General features: G+C 37.6%; 1 protein-coding gene across 3 annotated transcripts in view; it reads right to left on the bottom strand.

The window, feature by feature from the left end:
• Prelid2 (PRELI domain containing 2) overlaps nucleotides 1-18,799 on the bottom strand; it is a 104,283-nt gene that overhangs the window by 9,245 nt on the left and 76,239 nt on the right. For 2 of the 3 annotated variants that reach the window (XR_002398142.2, XR_015438781.1), the window contains exon 6: nucleotides 16,613-16,740. The exons of the other annotated variant lie outside the window; for it this stretch is intronic. The gene's annotated coding sequence lies outside the window, so the exon portion shown is untranslated. The remainder of the gene's footprint in view (nucleotides 1-16,612; nucleotides 16,741-18,799) is intronic. 3 annotated transcript variants of the gene reach the window in all.

The raw sequence follows: 18,799 nt of genomic DNA, 5'->3' as shown, positions 1-18,799 counted from the left end.
CCCAACAGAAGTTCAGCAACTTCTTGAAAGTAGCCCAGCTCCTAAGTGGTATTGGAATAGTGGCATTGATAACATTTGCTGACCACTGGCAAATGTGCTGGTCACTGTCAAGATTTCATGTGCATTAACTTGGGTCTGGGTGCTGTGGTGCCCACTGAGATCCTCTCCAGGGGGGAAACACCCCCTCCCCCACCCACCAGGACTGTAGGCTGCAGCAGGCACACAGCCACCCTCACCCCAATACAGTTTCCCAGGTCCCTCCTAGGATGAGTCAGATTTAACAGAACTAAAGCAGGCCCCAGTGCTCTACACTTTTAACAAGAACTTATGGGATCCCCTTCTAATGAAGCTGGGCTGAGTAGGCCAATAGAAGAAAGGTAGAGACTTCCTACTGGGGTTTGTTCTGAGCCAACCAAAGGATGTGGATGGGGAGTAATCAAAGGCATTCCTAGAGAACACAATAAAATATATTTAACATCAAAGTAGCCTGAATGAGGTCTGATTCAAAAAGTTGTTCAGATTCTGCCAGAGCCATCACCCTAAATACTGCTGCTGTTTTGGAAGGAAGAAGCATTAAAGCATCTTGAGAGATGCTGAGCTGCATGGAGCACTGGCTGAACCAATGCTGCAAACTGTAGGGCCTGGCATTGTCACTAGAGCCAAGAGTTCTGGGTCCTAGCCACACTTCTACCAGTCATTCTGCTGAGTACCTTAGCTGATGACTTTCACCATGGGCACATTAGACTACAGATATCAGGGGACTACAAGGCCAGCTGGCTTAGTGTCTTCCATACCTAGCTGCACACCAGAATTAGCAGAGAACCGCACCAAAGTAAAGTTAGACTCCCCAGGCCCACCAGTGACTCAAAAAGAAATCCCAGGGCTGAGGCCTGGAATCAGCATTTACAACATGCTTTCTGTGATTCCAAAACACAACTAGTTCATATACCAGAATTTGTAAATAGCAGCTTTATACCACCTCTGAAATCCCTTGCAACTCTGCCAGACTGGAAATTGATAAAATAAGTTCTCCTTAGTAATTTCTGATGATGTAATATGTAGTATATATCTTAGAGCCACTTTCTTTTTAAAACAAATTTGGAGAAAAGACACAGGGAGATGAATCACGACCTGGATCTTGCTCTTTCTGTTCTCTTCATTCAACAACAAATCCAATTAACAAACATTTATTATGCACCTACTATAGTATGAGCATTGGAGATTAAGTGGTAACCAAAGAAGACAAATCCCTGTCTGACCTTAAAAAGCTTACAGTCTAGTAGATTCCAGGGACATTACATTCTCATTTCAATTTTTTTTCTTTTCTTCTCTTTTGTTTCAATGAACCCCTGGACAATAAATAAATTCCCTCTTTCTATTTTCATGAAGAATAAAAATCACCATAAAAATTCATTTTCAAACTTCTTTTTGTAGGGTAGGTGCATAAATCTAGATATTATCTTTAAAACAAGAAAAGCACACTCCTTACGAGGGAAGTGAGAACTCATGAACTCTCCCATCCATTTAAATTAAGACCACTACCACTTATTGAGCTGAACTCTAATTGACATAAGTGAAGACTCAGGTTTGCCTTGGGAATTGAAAGACGTTATTTATTGAATCAATTATGTTCACAATGTGACAGTTGATTTTTCTCTTCCTCTCACACCACTTTAGTCTTTTTAAGAGGAACAGTCAGAAATAGAGGGTGGAGAATGGGGGCAGAGAGAGAGTGAATTAAAATACCTAACAGGGAGGCCAGCCATTATTTAGTACCTCTCTTTGATAAAGGAGAACCAAATCAAATCCCAATCGATAGAGTTCTTTCAAATAAAGTTCGTTCCAACACTTAAATCTCAACCCCCGGAGAGCAGGCTTAAAGGGGCTAAATTTCCACCACTTATCACACAATGATGCCTGAAATGCAGAACAAACACTAAATGGAAACACCTTTATAGATATAGCTTAAAAGCTTTTTGGACTGACAAACCATAAACCAGCTTGATTTTATTATTTCTTTCCCCTCAGAGAATTTCTTTTCTCTATTACAAGGCTATCTTTCTCTATTTGTCAATGTAGAGGTAAGTAAGCTATCTCAGGCTCATTTCCCTAACACCAGAGCTGTGCTGCCCAAACTATTCCCACAAAGGAATCTCAGAGCCTTTCCGATTGAAAACACTTTACAAATTCCCACTCCGCTGCTCAGGAATAGCTAGAAATTGTGAGAAAAAAACAAAGCCTGTCTTAAGAGGAACAGAAATAAGCTAAAACCAAAGATGGCTACATCCAGGCAGTATATTTATTTTGTTATCAAAATGATGCTTCCATAAGAAGCATTGATTCACCTAGGAGGCTCCAAAGAGTAATATTAGACCTTACAAAAATTACAGAGTTCTAAAGCAGTTCTCAAAAGGCACATCCATGCAGAGCACTTAACAAAAGAAAACTGCTCACTTAATTATCACAATGACAAAAAGATCAGTGTTAAAGACATCCCCTGGAAATAATGCTTCCTTGAGGGTCATGTCTTTGGAACTAACACCATGAACAGTACCAGGCCCATTGTTTGTGTCAGGAACTGCACTGAGAGTGTGGGGCATGGGAATGCACAAAGGACCTGATACGGCTACACAAGGGTTCATCAGTCTCCTGGGAGGATATGGAGGAATGAAAAATCCCTGAGACACAAGACAGTCTCTGAGAAGTGCTACAACCTAAAAAAAGAGAAAAAAAGTACAATGGATAAAAGGAAGTAGAGACTAATCTTGCAGGAAGGGAGGACTTGGAGAAGCCCCTGAAAGAGGAGAGGAGTAGACGCTAAGTCTGATCTTGACTGTGACACACAGAGATGAAGGAGCCCAAGCAGAGGGAGGCTTAAGAAGAGGATCCAAGCCAAGAACTGCACGCCACACACTCTGGGTTAAGCAACTGACTTCCGGAAGGCTGGGAAACCAAACAGCCCAGCCGGAGACAAGACTATTACACTTCCCACCTGTCCACTCTCCCGTGCCTCACCCCAACACACCTCGATTCCCACCTTAGCTCTACTCTTACCTAGTGAGACAAGAGCACATAAAACCTCTCTGTATTTAGCCACAAATAGCACTGTAACTGAGCAATGACTCTCAGAGAGATCTGGAGTCACGTGCAAGCTAGGTGTGGGAGTCAGTGCAAGATCTTAAATTCTGTAAGCCTCAATTTTGAATTTTGAATAGAAGCAGTAGCATGGGCTTGTCCTAATGAATTAGTTAAAATAATGCATAATTTGGTTATCACAGTATCGAGTGTTAAAACACTAGTTTTTGGCAGGGTATGATGGCACACATCTGAATCCCAGCACCCTGGGAGGCAAAAGCAGAAGAATAGCTGTTGGTGTTCTCTCTAAAGGGAGACCTGAGACCCCAGAGAGCACCAACCTTTAAAGAAAGAAAAGGAGACAGCCTGGGAGATGAACAGCATTTTATTTCTCCGACACTGTTCAACAATCACAAAGGAAAGAAGTAAGGCTTTTATACATGTAGGAAAGCAGCTTAGTTATTCTGGCTATTGTCTTTCTGATTTTAACATCTGATGATAAGTGACTTTAAGTGATTCATAAAAGCTATAGGTGAATTTACAAGTCCCCCGTTTCCGTTCACCAATCCGTATATCAAAGAGCACACCGAGGCCCTCTTCTTATCAGATGGTATCAAGGAAGCAGGATGACTTCGGCAGAAATCAAGCCCACCAGCCCACTGCAAACATCACAGATGTGCATAGTGAGTTGTATCTCTCTCACCACCCGTAGAGTCATTGGGTCGAGGTCCTCTGATCCCAGGCAATGGTAAATAAGAAAACTAGGAAAACCTGTTTTTCTCTGGTGAAACTTTTACAACATCACTTAAAGTTTTCTGGCATTCTTTTAACAAACAGACTTGTGGAATTTCCCAGAAATGACTTCTTAATTTTCTCAGTTAACAAACTTCTTGTGATCAGTTCTTACAACTAGAATAACTAAATTCTACAATTTCCCACAAATAGCAAGTTAGAGTCCTGCCTGGGAAAGTTAGCTAGAACTTTTTCTCCAAAAAAAAAAAAAAAGGCTGAGGATGTAGCTCAAGGCAAAGCCCTGCATTCAGTCCTGATGACAAAAGCAAAACAAACCAAAAAAATCCCCACTGGTTTCTGGTAAACAGTCAGTAAACAAATGTTCTTCATGTAAATCTCTTCTGTAATCACCTAATACCACCAGAAAGTAAACATCATGAAGTTGGGAGCCTTCTCTATCTTGTTCAAGATGTATTCAGTAGAAGCACAAGGCCTTGGGACACAAAATGCAAGGAATAAATGTCTACTAAATAAATGACTGACTTCATCAATCAGCCAATCAATCACCAGATTACACACCTACCACTTTTTTTTTCCTGCTGTACTGAAGACTGAAGAAAGGGCCTTTGTATTGAGTGACATATGCAGTCTTTAACTTTTTGTCTGTTTGTTTTTTGAAATAGAGTCCTGAGATTACAGACATATACACACACCTAACCATATATACCACAATTAATGATAAGGTGCTGAGAAACAGGGAACAGAATTTACGTACATTTGAATCTTATTACCTACTGCAGAATCTGACACAGAGTAGCTACTCAATGTTGATGGACTGAAAAACTAGTTACCCAATCACTCCTGAATGCCAGCCAATGAATGTGAATTTCAGAATTACAGTACATTCTGCCTAGTAGTCAGCATGCCTGAAGTGTGGTTGAGAAGGTCAGTGTAACAAAAGCTGCTGTAGGAGATAAAAGAACAAAACAAGGAAAGAACAGAGAATGAAAACAAGAAAGAAAAAAGGAAGGAGAGAATGGTGCAAAAAGAGCTGACAGCAGAGGCAAGAGTTAAAGTATCCTGGGGAACCTAGCTTAGCCAACAGGCATTTAGAAAGTGAGATCCTTCCATGGATGTTGAAATTTGCATTTTAAAACCACAGACTACTTAATAAAAAGATCACTCAGTCTTAATGGTACAGGCCTATAATCTCAGTTACTCCAAAAGCTTAAGCAAGAGGATTGCAAATTTGAACCCAGTTTGGGCAATTTAGCAAGAACCTGTCTCAAAATACAAAACAAAATAAAGGGCTAGGGAGGTAGCTCAGGAGCACAAAAAAAGAAAAAAAAAATGCATCAATTTTACTTCAGAAACCTCATTCACTTTCCTTTTAATTCTAATGTTTCCCCTCACCAACTACAAGCAAACATGGCTGCTTCCTACTCAAGGAACATGTTCAGTTCCTTCTTTCTCGCTCACTGCTCTGAGAAAACATCTCCAGATCATTCCAGTGTCAAATACTGACCAAGGAGCTCCTTGAAGCCCCAGATCTATCAGCACCTCCTCAAAGAGTTACCTCCTTCACCTGGCCACACTCTGGATCACATCATCCAGGCCCCATCCCTGGTAGTAAATCCCATGCTTGTGAAATATTTTGTACTGTCTGTCACTCAGTAGAAGCTCCAGCACCTACATCAGAACCCAGCACAGACTGGGCATCATCTAGAAAGGAAGGAAGAGAGGAAAGGAGGGGGAGAGGGATGAACTTGCATCCAATTTTCTCATCAAAAGAGAAACAAGAAGCCAAAATCTGTAAGAAGAAATATCACAATAAAGCAACTTTTGATCTGATGCTGTCCAACTCTTTTAAATTCAGGGCTTCCTCATCTATAAAATTGAGATAACAGCAAATAATAACTCATTAAAATCTATTGGCATATATTGTGTCCCAAGCACTGTGTTGAGCACTTTATCTGTACTGATCTATTTCACCTTTCCACCTGCCTTAGAGCACTATTACCCTTTTTATTCTTGGATGAGACCAAGGCTCAGAGAAATTAAACATCCTGCCCAAAATCAGCCAGATGTGGTTGCACACGCCTGTAATCCCAGCACTTAGGAGACTTGAGGCAAGAGGAGCACGGTGAATTCAAGGACAGCACAGGACAGGAATTCAAGGAGTACACTGTGAGTCCAAGGCCAGCCTGGACTACATAGAGAAACCCTGTCTCAAGAGAAAAAAAAAATCAATCACACAATAACTAATCAGATGGGAGGTAATCAGATGACAGAGTCCAGAACTCAGACTCCTACCACACAAGCCACAAGCAGGGCCATCACCTGAGAATGAAAATGTGAAAATGCCTTTTAAATGCTAGGTATATAGCAAGATTTGCCTTCCTTCCCTATCAACTATGCTCAAAGATCCTGATTAACAAATCAGATACTTTAGTCCTGCTCCAAAATAAAATGGCATGAATTTGACTATATGAATCAATGGCATCTAATCACATCTTCAAATTATTTTAAATACAATACTTTTCAAGTAGAAATAGCCTGATACAATGTATGACTTCAATATGATTTTCCCATAGTGGCTAATAGACACTTGAGTAATAGTGATTCATTTTTATTTTCATTAATAACCCAGAACCTTTAGATATAACTACAGAACATTAAACTGGTAACAATAATTCCATTATCTTTGCTTCACATTATAAATTTTTCCCTCTCCTTAAGGAGGATATTTAATTCTCATAACTTGTAACAGAAAAGGCTATATCCCAGAATACAAAATCTAAAAACAGGAAAGGATCTTAGGGCATCTAATCCAGACAGGAAACACTCAGCAAATGATTGAAAGTTGTCTATCTGATTTAGAGATGTCCTGTGATCCAGAATGAACAATGACAAAGTCATTTCTATATTGCCAATTTCCCAATAAATCCTGACCTGACAGTTAAATCACTGGTATTTTTGTATTTTATAAAGTTATTTCTCCTACTCTCCATTGTGAATCAGTCTGTTTTCATTTTGGATTTCTAAAAACATAATCTGTACATAGTTTTATTTTCTCTGACTCAGACTTCCGGTAAAATATGGCTTTTTCATAGCACTAATCAAGGTCATACTCAGTGCTACACCTTATCCATGTAATTTCTGGCAAATGATCATCTGTCACTTGCTTAGAAATATCCATTCATGAGACAATTTCTACTCTACATTCTATCTATGTCAGTTCTAATTATAAGACAATTCTCCATTACTCTCAAGCAGAGCTACTCCAATGCCTGGCATCAGGGCCCCCAGTACCAACTCTCAGCTGTGACAAACTAAAACATATCAATTCCCCTTCCTTAGCCACTTTTTTACTATTCATCAAACCTAAGTTCAGTCATAATTTCTCCTTGTGTCTTCCCCATTCTGAGAAATAAAATGATGAGCAGCATGCTTGTACATTTTACCAATGAATTGTTTTTAAAAGAATAAATAAATCTAACTGATGCCCAGATGATATATAAATCCAACAGATGCCCAGATAATTCTCTTTTTATATTTTATTTCTGCCCTTCTCCCGGCTCATGCATTTCTATGAGTCAACAATGTTTCCATGCAGTCAGTTTTCTATGTCTTCAAATCAGGCGTTCCCTTTGAACAAAATACAATTTCCTAAAGCTATATTTTGGTCAAAAACCCACTTCACCAAACTTCAATAATACCGAGGCTAATGAGAATTTATTATGGCATTGTTGCATGCCAGAGCTTTACCTACATTATCTCATTTAATCCACTCAACAGCCCTATGAGGCAAGATACTTTTACTTTCACCATTTTCAGTTAAGGAAACAGTCTCAGAGAGGTGAACACCACTTAAGGTCACAGAGCCAAGCAGGTTTCAAGCATAACATTTAAACCTGGGTTTCTCCAACTCTTTCCACAATGGGTACTTTGCCTGTAAAATGGGTGGAGAGAGAATAAACATTATTTCCTTACAGAATTTCTCTTAAGAATTAAATGAGACAGCATACAAAGCTACTGGCACACAATATTACCTTCCATTCTCTCTGTGGCCAAAAACACAGCAAATGACTTTGTCACGTAACAGCTATGACACAGTGGGGCACACACCACAGGGCACTCTCCTCCCCTCAGCTGGTGGTCTATCCAAAATGTCAGTAGAAGCTCACCTCATTCTTGTTCATATTCCACAAATTGCCTTTCATATCACTTGAGAGTCACTAATGCTTTTAGAAAGCTGAAATATTAGCTTCCCTTGGTTCCAGTGGTCATCAACAAGAGAGACAGAACTGGAATCCAGGGCCATAAAAAGAACGGATTATTGAGCAGCTTCAGGCCTCCACTAGGCTGTGCTAAGCACATCACACACACACCCTCACACCTAATCTGCCCTCATCTAACCTCCGCACCCTGCCTCACACTTGATGGACTAGTCAAGACACATGAGGAAGTGAAACTCCTCTGATGTTCACACCCAGTCTCCAAGGCAGTCACACAAGGAAATGAAACCCAGAAAGGTGAAGAAACTTGACCAGCAGCACCCAGCTACTAAGTAGCAGAATCCAGATTCATTCACACTCAAATTTTTGTGACTTTAAAGCCTTCCATACACTGCCACCTTAAAAGTTGTGTTTACAGTGTTCTCTTTTCAAACTATCAAAAAATAACATGTCAATTTAGGCATGGTCCTCCTGCCATCTTGAAGTTATTTCCACCCACATCTATCTAGGTGGCTTTAATTCTATAAATTTAGTGGAACCAGAATGAGAGCAAACTACATGTAGTTCTTGAAAGTCCCCTAAGATCAAAACACCTCACCACATCTCCAACTAGACCTTCTCTTACATTTCCACCAGGCGAAGCTTGCTCACAACTGGAGAACCAAAGGACAAACAAGTCCAAAGGAAGCATTTCTGCTTGAATATACTCTCCCGATTAGAATTTCCTAGTCTACTCTCTAACACCAACTGGAAAATCTCTTTACTTCCTACTAAAGCCTTTCTGGTGCTACACATGATCATCATTTCTTGGGGATGACACTCATGGTTAGTGAACAATTTGCAGCCAGTGTGCCAGAATTGACAAACAGCAACATAAACACGCTGGCTTGCTTTTAATTCATGCTGTTCACAAAATATGTGAGGTGGCAGAACAGTAAGTCCATGGCAAGTGTAAGGAGTGATGCTTCTTTAAAAATTCCAACCATTTAACATTACAAATTAACCACTATAATTGGATTAAAAGCTACAGAAAAGAAAACTAATAAATGACTAAAAAGAATATTTTCTACACATAGGTAATAGGCTAAAGATAAACAACCTGCTGTTTTTAGGTCAACTATTTTTGCAAAGAAAAAAATGCCTTAAAGTGCTTATAAATCCAATTTTTAAAAACTCACATGCCTCATAATAAACTGGTAAATGGAAGGAAGAGATTAAAGAAGTGGACATAATGGTGACATGGTTGGTATGTAATTCACTCTACTACAACTGCTAACTAATAGGAAGTATTATTGGTTAATCCTTATAATCATATCCTTCATATTTGGTCTCAGGTATATTCTTCCATGGATTAATAACTCCCAGATGAATGATGTTCTCAATCTACCAGCTGTCTTTAATGTTAAACAGCAGAATTAAATTTTTTCCTCAACAAAAAATCTAAAGCTTATTTTTAAAAATACATTCAAACATCCTTGGTGGGACTGCTTTTAACAACCAAGCACTGTAAGCAATTCCAGCTGTTGTTTAGAATCTGATGCAAAATCCTCAAGGCTTAAGGACAGCTCTGATCTATGGCTTGTTTGGAATTTGATCAACCAATTCAAGATCTCTGAGAAATAATTTGTTACATTGGCTGAAGTAAAGGAGTGGGCTTCTGAAAAAGTAAAATGAGAGAGAATTTTAGCCATGTAGCCTGGTCATCAAGTGCTCAGACTAAGGGTCCAAATGCCTGTTTTGAATCTGGATACTACCTCTCCACACCTGTGTGATCTTGGGCAAGTCAATGCACCGATCTGTGTCTTCTCATCTTTAAAATGGGATGTGAGTGGTCATCACAGAGAACCTCTGAACACACTGAATAAGGCAATGCATGCAAAGCACTCAGAATGACATGTAGCATAGAAAGTGCTCAGTGAATATTACCTGCACTTAATAAACACTGTTACCTTCCCTCTGTCCACCTGTTCAACAAAGAGCTCCTTTACTTTTGCCATTAAAATAGATTAGAAAATAAAGAAGTCTTAGCACCTCTTGTAAATATGTTCATTTGGTCCTTAAGTCAATGTATCTTCTGAACACTGACTATGAGATAGGATGAAGTGGTGAGCCTCACAAAGAAGTCATCACTCAGAGAGGGAGACAAAGAATACACTAAAAGAATCGTGACAATAGTCACATAAAGCTAAGAGAACTTCAGGAAATCTTTGCTATGTCCATGGTACAAAACATAAAAGATTCTGTTTATGAAAATGTTTCACATTGTGTTATTTATGATCATGTAAACTGGAAATAAACTTCAATACTCAGTATCAAAGAAAAAGTGAAATAAATTATCATATAACTATGAAATATTAGGCAGTCATTAAAATGATGACTTTGAAGTTTATGTCATTTTGTGAAAAGCATTTGTGATTAAATATTACTTTAAAAAGACATAAAATTATACTAATACTGTAGTAATAATTGTTTAAAATCCACATATAAAGGATAGAAGCAAATTTGACAATTTGGGTTTTAATGAAAAGATGACAGTGATCATTCAGAGTATTTAATATGCACCAACGTATTTTAGGCACCTTACACAATCTCCTTTAGTTCTCATAAGGAACACAGTATTAGTAGTGACAGTTCATCTGGAAAGAGGTTTAGTTCATAATATCCTCTGAAGAAGACACTACAATTTAATTAAACCCAAGTCGGGTTGACTCCAACCACTAACATTTGTCTATAATGTCATAATGAGAAAAAATAAGTTTTTACTTTTAACATCCTTGCATTTTTATTTCTGAATAATGATAATACAACAAATTATCGTTTTCTGTGTGCCAAATCCTGTCCTAAGCATTTTATGTAAATAACTCATTTACTCCTCACAAATACTCTACAAAGTAGGTTCTAATATTCTCATTTTACAGGTGAGAAAAAAGCACAGAAAATTAATTGGTTTGTCCAAGGCCACATAGTTGGTTAGCACAGGTTATTCTACTGGTTTCAAAGGGAGCTGAGACAAAAAAACACAAACAGCTCTACTGAAAATACAATTTGTAAGTATGTGAAGTAGTATTTATTCAAAAAACTTTTAAAAACAAGGTTTTTTTAAAAAATTTGTTTAAACATCAGAAGAATCTTTTGGGAAGAATATAAAAGTTTCTTTACATTTGAATCATTTCAAAAACAGCGTGAGATTAGCAAATAACAGAAAAATCAGTGGGTTCTAACAAATGTTAATATCTTTTAATAATAAAACCTATATACCACTGAAGGCCACTGATCAAGAAAAAATTTAATTATAGGTTTGAAATTCTACTTAATCTGAGAATCTATATGAAAGGAGTTAATTAATTGTGCAAATGCCACCATTTTCCTTCACTAAAGAAATTCAAAGAAAAATAGATACCTAGCCAAGGAATTGGAATCAAATTCCAGACAGCAAATAGGATTCAAAAAACCCCGAAAGTGACAAAGAAAGATCACTCTGGCCAACCTGAGATCACAAACACAATGCTGCTTTTTTCCCTAACAAGAGGCAGACACTGTGGCCTTCCCATTACTTTCCTAGGGCTCTGCTCACACCCCCCCATACACACACACACACACACACACACACACACACAACATCCATCAGCAAAAGATGAAGTTCTACCACACAGTGGGAAGTCAGCATAGGCAAAAGAAGGAAAAATTACCAAAAGGGACATCAAGACACCTTAGAGAGCTGAAGGAGCTTTTAATTAGTATACAGCAAGGCTTAAGCAAACAACTGCAGTTTGACTACTGGATGTACCATTGAGAAATGAAACTACCTTTCCAGTTCAAGTAGCTCTATCCTGAATTTTGTATTAAGCTCTGAGCAGAGACAACTGAATGACATTTTCCTGGTCTTTTTGATCAAACTAAGAGACTTAAATTAGCACAAAGAGTCAGGCTAAATTCCAAGCCCAAGTAATGTTTTTGATCCACAACAGATTTTTATTTCAAATGTACTTGGTTCACACAATGTGCAAACAGCCCTCTTTTTTTAATTTTTATTTTTTGGTATTTCAATGCAGCTTGGCCAGAACTATTTCAGCTTTCAATTCTGTGCCTGCCTTAGGTTTTATACAAGATAGGTGAAGATTTATAGTGGCTACAAATTCCTTTTTTTTTTTTTCCATTGTCTTTGAATTTAACAGTGATAGAACAGGCTTGGAAAACTAATATATTGGCTGCAAATTCCATCTATCATGGTGGGGAGAACACAGTTCTCAAATCTCTGGATACCTGGTTGGTAATGAGAGTAGAAGAGCAATTAGAAAAGCAAGCATGACAAGAACCATTACGAAGAGGACACTTTCTCTACAGTCTAACAAGTGTCTACTTCAAGGTCATGTATACATCCAGTGGTGATGGACACAGGTTGGTTATTTGTCTTGTCTCTTTATCTAAGCTCTTTGAGGGACAGGAATCTGTCCTTCACAGCAGAGAGTCAAAGGAATAGCTGTCAGGAGTGTGCTCTGAGATAGGATCACCTGGATTCAAATTCGTTTTGCCACTACTTGGCTAATGACTTTGTGTGAGTAATTTAACCTTTGTGTGCCTCCATTTCCTTATCTGTAAAATGGAAAAGGGGGAACAGCAGTCTTTCTTTTGGAAGGTTACTGAGAAGACTAAATGTTTAAAACACCATAGAGTGTTTGGCTTACTGTGAACACTCATTAAATTATAGCTGCTGTTATTATTTTATCTGGTCTTCCCCATAGCTTCCAGAACAATGCATTTATAGAAGGCATGGATTAAAACTAAATCAACACATCTATTTCTGGGCAGGCTAAGAGCCAAACAAAGTCTTGGTATTTAGAGATTAGGTAAAAGGAAGAGAGGATAAAAAAAAAATCATTCAATTTCAGAGTTGAAAATGATTTACCTAGTCCAACTTGATTTTATGGAAAATGACAGCAAAGTTTAAAGCAAATAAAACAAGCAACCTTGCCTTTAAAAAGCTCTCAAGTAGCCGGGGATTTGGCTCAGTGGTTTTGCCACCTACTGCGCAAGCACAAGGACCCGAGTTCAATCCCCAGTACCAAAAAAAAAAAAAAAAGCCCTCAAGTCAGGGCCAGAGCCCAGATTCCAGAATCCTGGCTGGGTTGGCATGTTCCTTATCACACAGCATGGTGTGGTGAGGAACTTTTTCCTCACCACACACTTTCTCCCATCACCACACACACAATGACACCAACACATCTAGAGTTCAGGAAATCACTTTCTGTCAATTCAGGCCAGAGCTTAACTTCCCAGCCTTCATCTTGTTTCATAGAAAGCACGTCCCAGAATTTCAGCTGGATGATTTAAGGGATTCCCAAAAGCTTTACCACTGAGCAAAGTCTATTACAACCCGGATGAATTCAAATGAGGCATCGAGGGATTTTGGATTCTTAGGCCTCAGAGTCAAGGTAAAGACATTGATTTAAACTCAGTGGAAGGAACAAAAACTGTTATCACTCACAGAATACTCATTTTCTCCAAGATGTTTTCCTTGCAAAGGCTGTTTCATGAGACTAAAACTCTGGAGGCAACAGTATGAGCAGAGTTGATTGGGGGGAGCAGGGTAAGAAGACAGCAGCTATCATGATTTAACTAATCTAGAAATAAGTTGTTAAATTAGAATTCTTGGTAACATTCTCAGGCCATCTAATGAATAAATATCAACTAAATCAATCTATTTGAGCACTCAAGAGTGGGATTAAAAAGTATTACCGGCAGAGATAAATTTAGAGCTGGGAAATATACCCTCTGGAACTGCAGAGAGAACACATTTCATCAGTTCTTTCAAGTAGTTCAAGTAATATAAAGAATCTTAAAGGAATTCACATGGACAACCAGTCTCTAATATGTAGTCAGCATGTTATTACATCAGTGTCCTTATGTCATACTCATGACTTTTATCTATTCTGTTGAATTTGCTCTTTTCCTCTGTCTTGGAATTGCTGAATTTTGAAATGCCTGCTCCTTTCTAGGGTTGTGACTTCGCAGACATGTGTGTACATGTGACATTCAATTCACAAATAAGGACTGAGCATTGCAGAGCAGCTGGACCAGTATAACACAACATAAAAAGCCCTGGAGGGGAGCTGGGGTCAAAAACTAGATAATGGCAGAATTGGTAACTTTCAATCATCTCCAGAGCAGATAATAAGACAGGAGCTAACAATTTTGCTTCTTCTTCATAATTCTGCAAGATGAGAATAATCAGCCTTACTTTTCAATTGACAAATGGAAGTTCTAAGAGGTTAAGTCATATAACAAGATAAGTGATGATACCCAGGGCCAACAAGTGGTACATGCTGAAATTGGAAAAATTATTTTCAAAAGATATTTGGTAATAAATATCAAAGGTCTTAACTCAGAAAGCAACCAGAAGTGTATTCAATTATCTATATTTAAGGATTTATCTGAATATTACTTATATAATAGTGGAAAAATAGTAACAAAAAAATAGGTATTATGCTAATAGGATATTATTCTGACATCAAGTCGTGTTTTCAAGGAATATCTAATGATACAAAAAAATGTTGAAAGTATGCTCATAAATGAAAAAGTTGGGATAAATAATTCCAACTTCGATCTTTTTAAAAAAGACTATGTATACATATATATACAAACACAGACAATGGCAAGATCTACATCAAAATGCTAAATGAGGATACATCAAGTATTAGGATTATCATTTTTTTATTTTCATAGTACTTTAACCATAAATTCATAATGAATACTTAATACTTTTAAGAAAATGATTAAAAATAATTTTTAAATGAAGCAAAACAAACTTGCCCTTTACTGCTGTATGTCTAAAATTTTGTTGAGGTAAGCATTTGAAAGGCTATTTATTTATAAATATATTTCTTTTTTTTTGGTACCAGGGATCGAACTCGGGTCCTTGCGCTTGCGCAGCAGGTGGCGAAACCACTGAGCTAAATCCCCAGCCCTATAAATATATTTCTTAGAGAACTTCTCTTAATGCTAGTAATTATTGATGTCTTACTGTGTGCCAGATATATTTCACATATATGACCCTACTCACTCCTTTAAGAGCTCTGTGAAATAGAACCCTGATCATTCCATTTTATACAGTGAAAGTGTCTGAGAAGTGAAGTGCAACTTCTGAGAAGTGAGAAAAACACATCAGGGACCAAGAAGCCTTTCTCTAAAGCTTCACATTCAATCTCTGTTAAACATACAGCTAAGACCATGTTTCACAGTGAATAATCTTTTGAAAGGCACAATATAATATGCTTTCATTACAGGAAGAAGTTGTAGAAGAAGGTAGTTACAAATACCAGCTATAACCACATGGCCAGTTACAGAAATGAGAATTGTAATTAAAATTGTTCTCTTCTATTTTTGTTAATATGCTTGTGCATATATACATATCTATTATAAAGTTTACGTTATGAAATACTAAGAGTCAGCATTACCCAAAGGAAAACTTTGCCTTGGTATTTGATAAATAGTTGTTAGGCTTTCTATTATTTGCTTTTGTTTTAGCAAAGGCAATATAATATTAGGATGTGTGTCAGTTCAAGTCATATACCAGGTACAGTCAATTGTCCTATTGTGGGTTTCACACCCAGGTTGTCTGCAAGCATTCTAATCAGCCACCTTTCTCTCCAACAATTTCAGTTATCTTTATCTTTGAAAGACACCAAAGGCTTTGCTAATTAGAGCAATGAATGTTAAAATTGTGAATTTTCACTGGTGAAATTCGTGGCTTATTTATTAATAGATATTACACAATACATAATAGATACCAGAAATGGACTCTCGTTAATGCAATGAATGGGACATAAGAGATGTGTCCATGTTTCCAAAGAGTGTCTCTACCAAAAAAGCCCTTCATCCTTCAACTTTAGGGATGGCACCCATACTTCAGACCTAAATAGTCCATCCAGATTGGCTAATTGTTCAGAAAATGCAGATGCTACCTGTGAATCAGCTGAATCCTGCCTCTAGAATATGGTCTGCTCTGCCTTCAATGAAATGTTCTTGCAATTCACAGTCAGAGCACCCAAAAGGATGGAGGAGTAATTTAACTTATAGAACAGGTCGACAATTTTGTCTACTTATAAATAAAATAATTAATGAATGTGTAGGTGTGCTGCAGAAATTTTTAATAAATAAAAAATGACGTTTCGCGATGTAGCTGACCCTCACCAAGCTCTAATTATCATTAATTCTCCATATGTACCAAGAAGAACTTAACAGCTGTGCATACAACTTGTACAAATTGGCTTAGGTCAGTATGGCAGGCAGCTTCTGACATGGCTCCTAGTGGTACCTACCCCCTAGTATTCATGTCCTTGCATAAACTTTCATTGCGTGGTGGCTGCATCTGTGACTTGTTTTTAACAAACACAATACTAAAAATTAAAGAGATGTCACTTCTGTGATTAGATTCCAAAAACATTGTGACATTTCACCTTACTAACATTCTCTTACCCTCCCACTCACTCACTTCCATGTTGCCTGATGCTCTTATACAGAAGCAATGTGGAAAAAAAAAAACATATAGAAAGCCACATGAATCCTACCAGAAACAAGTGAATCTGGAGTGGAATTTTCCCATCGAGCCTTCAGATGAGTTTGCAGCACCAGCCAAAACCTTGATTATGTTCTTGTGAGACTTTAAAGTAGACCCAAGTAAGCTGAACCCAGACTCCTGAACCACCAAAACAGACAGAAAATAAATGTGTATTGTTAAGCTGCAAAGTTGGACAACTTTTTACACAGCAGTAAGTAACTAGTTCAGTTAGTCTACAAAAAGCATGCAACCAAATCAAAATGTAGCCAGGTTTTTTCAAATACCCCTTCGGATCACCTTTATAATATGTCTCCACATTTTTCTTCAATCTCAAGGAATTATTTTCCACTGGTAAAATGGATTTTTGTAAGGCTAAAATAGCATCATATCCCTTAAAGAACACGCTCAGATTCTTTAGCTCTAGCATGTCTAGGCCAGACTTCCTTCAAAGCAATGTTCAAATTACTTAACTTGTGCACATTGTTTAAGTGACAAATATTTCATACACTGTTATATTCAGTCTCTCTCTCCTTCAGCCTTCTGATCAACACAATAAGAATAATGATGGAACTAATAATGAGGCCTTGCTAGGAAAGTGGCTGAAATAACAAATTACTTTATCACACACTGAAAATGTATTTCACAAACTTAAAAAAAAATGCACGTCTATGCGTTGCATAATGAGAGCTCTGTATTTCTAGCATTTGTATTAGTCTCTAAACTGAGACAAACTAGGCTAAATAAAAAACACTTGTGTGACATGATTGTTATTACCCATATTATCTCCTGAGCCTTCTCAGAAGAGTAAAATGTGAAATTTGTAAGCAAGTATATGACAGTTTACCAAAAAGTTCTTTTGATTTTGGGTTGAAATTTGTTTTCATTTGGGGAGGGTGGTTATTTTGCTTTGATTTGGGGGTCTGAAGGCAAAAGCCCTAAAAGATAATTACACTCATTGTGGTGTAATTCAGATTTTCTCAACAGGAGCAATAGCAAAAGGAAGCAAAAATTTGTTCTTGGGAGCAAAAATATACTTTTATGTAAAAATCAAGACTTAGTTTACAAACAGATAATCAGGTATTAAAACTTCATAGTGAATAGAGCAATTTGAGGGGGGAAATACCTTTAAAAGCTTTTTAGGTGAGTGAGAATGATAAAAGGTTGAGAAACCTTGCCTGCCCCAGGGAGCACAGATGATCTCTCGGTTTCCCTTCTCTTTGGATGCTGAGGTTCTGAGGCCCTGACATGGCTCTAGCCAAGGTTCCTTCCGGCTCTGCTTCACACAGATATTGATATTTCCCCCCAGCTGCAGAAATAAATATGATGTCTTTCATATGCCTTTGACTGCCCTATTTTCCTTCAGATCTCTCTTTTTATTGCCTTGTCCTATATTTTTTTTTATTGCACTTGCTCACCTTAAGTCATGTTAAATAAGTACTTGGCATCCAGAACAATATTTGTCTTTGGTACATTTTCAGCACTCCCAACTCATCTACTGTTGGCCATCACAGGTCAAAACTAGCCACCAGAACATGAGATAAAGGCTACCATATAGTATGAGAGTGGCATGGGGTGGTTGGATTCCACTCAGACTGAGTGAGGAACACACTGTATGACATACTTGCTAGTTCTCACTTGCTGAGAGCTTAGTACATATGTGCTCACTCTTTTCTACAGTGTATCTTATGAAAGATACACACTAATGGTAAAATCCATTGCTGTCATATATGCAGATAGAAAGCAATATCAAAAATAGTGGCCCACTCTCATGACTTCTATTCAATATAGTTAGTACTAGAAGTCTTAATAGAGTAATTGAGCAAGAGAAATAAAAGACATTTACAGTAAAAAAAAATAAGTGAAATTCATTATATACTGATGATATAATTATATATAAAAATCTGTAAAAACTCTACAAAACATGTCAGAACTAATTAACAGATTCAGCAAAGTTTAGAAAACATAAAAAACAAAAATCAGTAGCAGGCAGGCATAGTGGTGCACCTGTAAGCACAGCACTCTAGATGATCACAAGTTTCAGCCTAACCCTTGTCACTTGGTGACTTGGCAAGAGCCTGTCTCAAAAAAAAAAATTTTTTTTAAAGGGCTGGAGATGTAGCTCAGTGCAAAGAGACTGGGTTAAATCCCCAGTTCAGGAAAAAAAAAAATCAGTAGTGCTTCTGTGCACTAATAACTA

This window comes from Heterocephalus glaber, unplaced genomic scaffold (genome assembly GCF_053883595.1).
Source record: "Heterocephalus glaber isolate CG9 unplaced genomic scaffold, H.glaber_assembly_v1.0 deba00001463, whole genome shotgun sequence".
NCBI classification, from domain to species: Eukaryota; Metazoa; Chordata; class Mammalia; order Rodentia; family Bathyergidae; genus Heterocephalus; species Heterocephalus glaber.
This window is presented reverse-complemented; position numbering and strand designations above follow the sequence as displayed.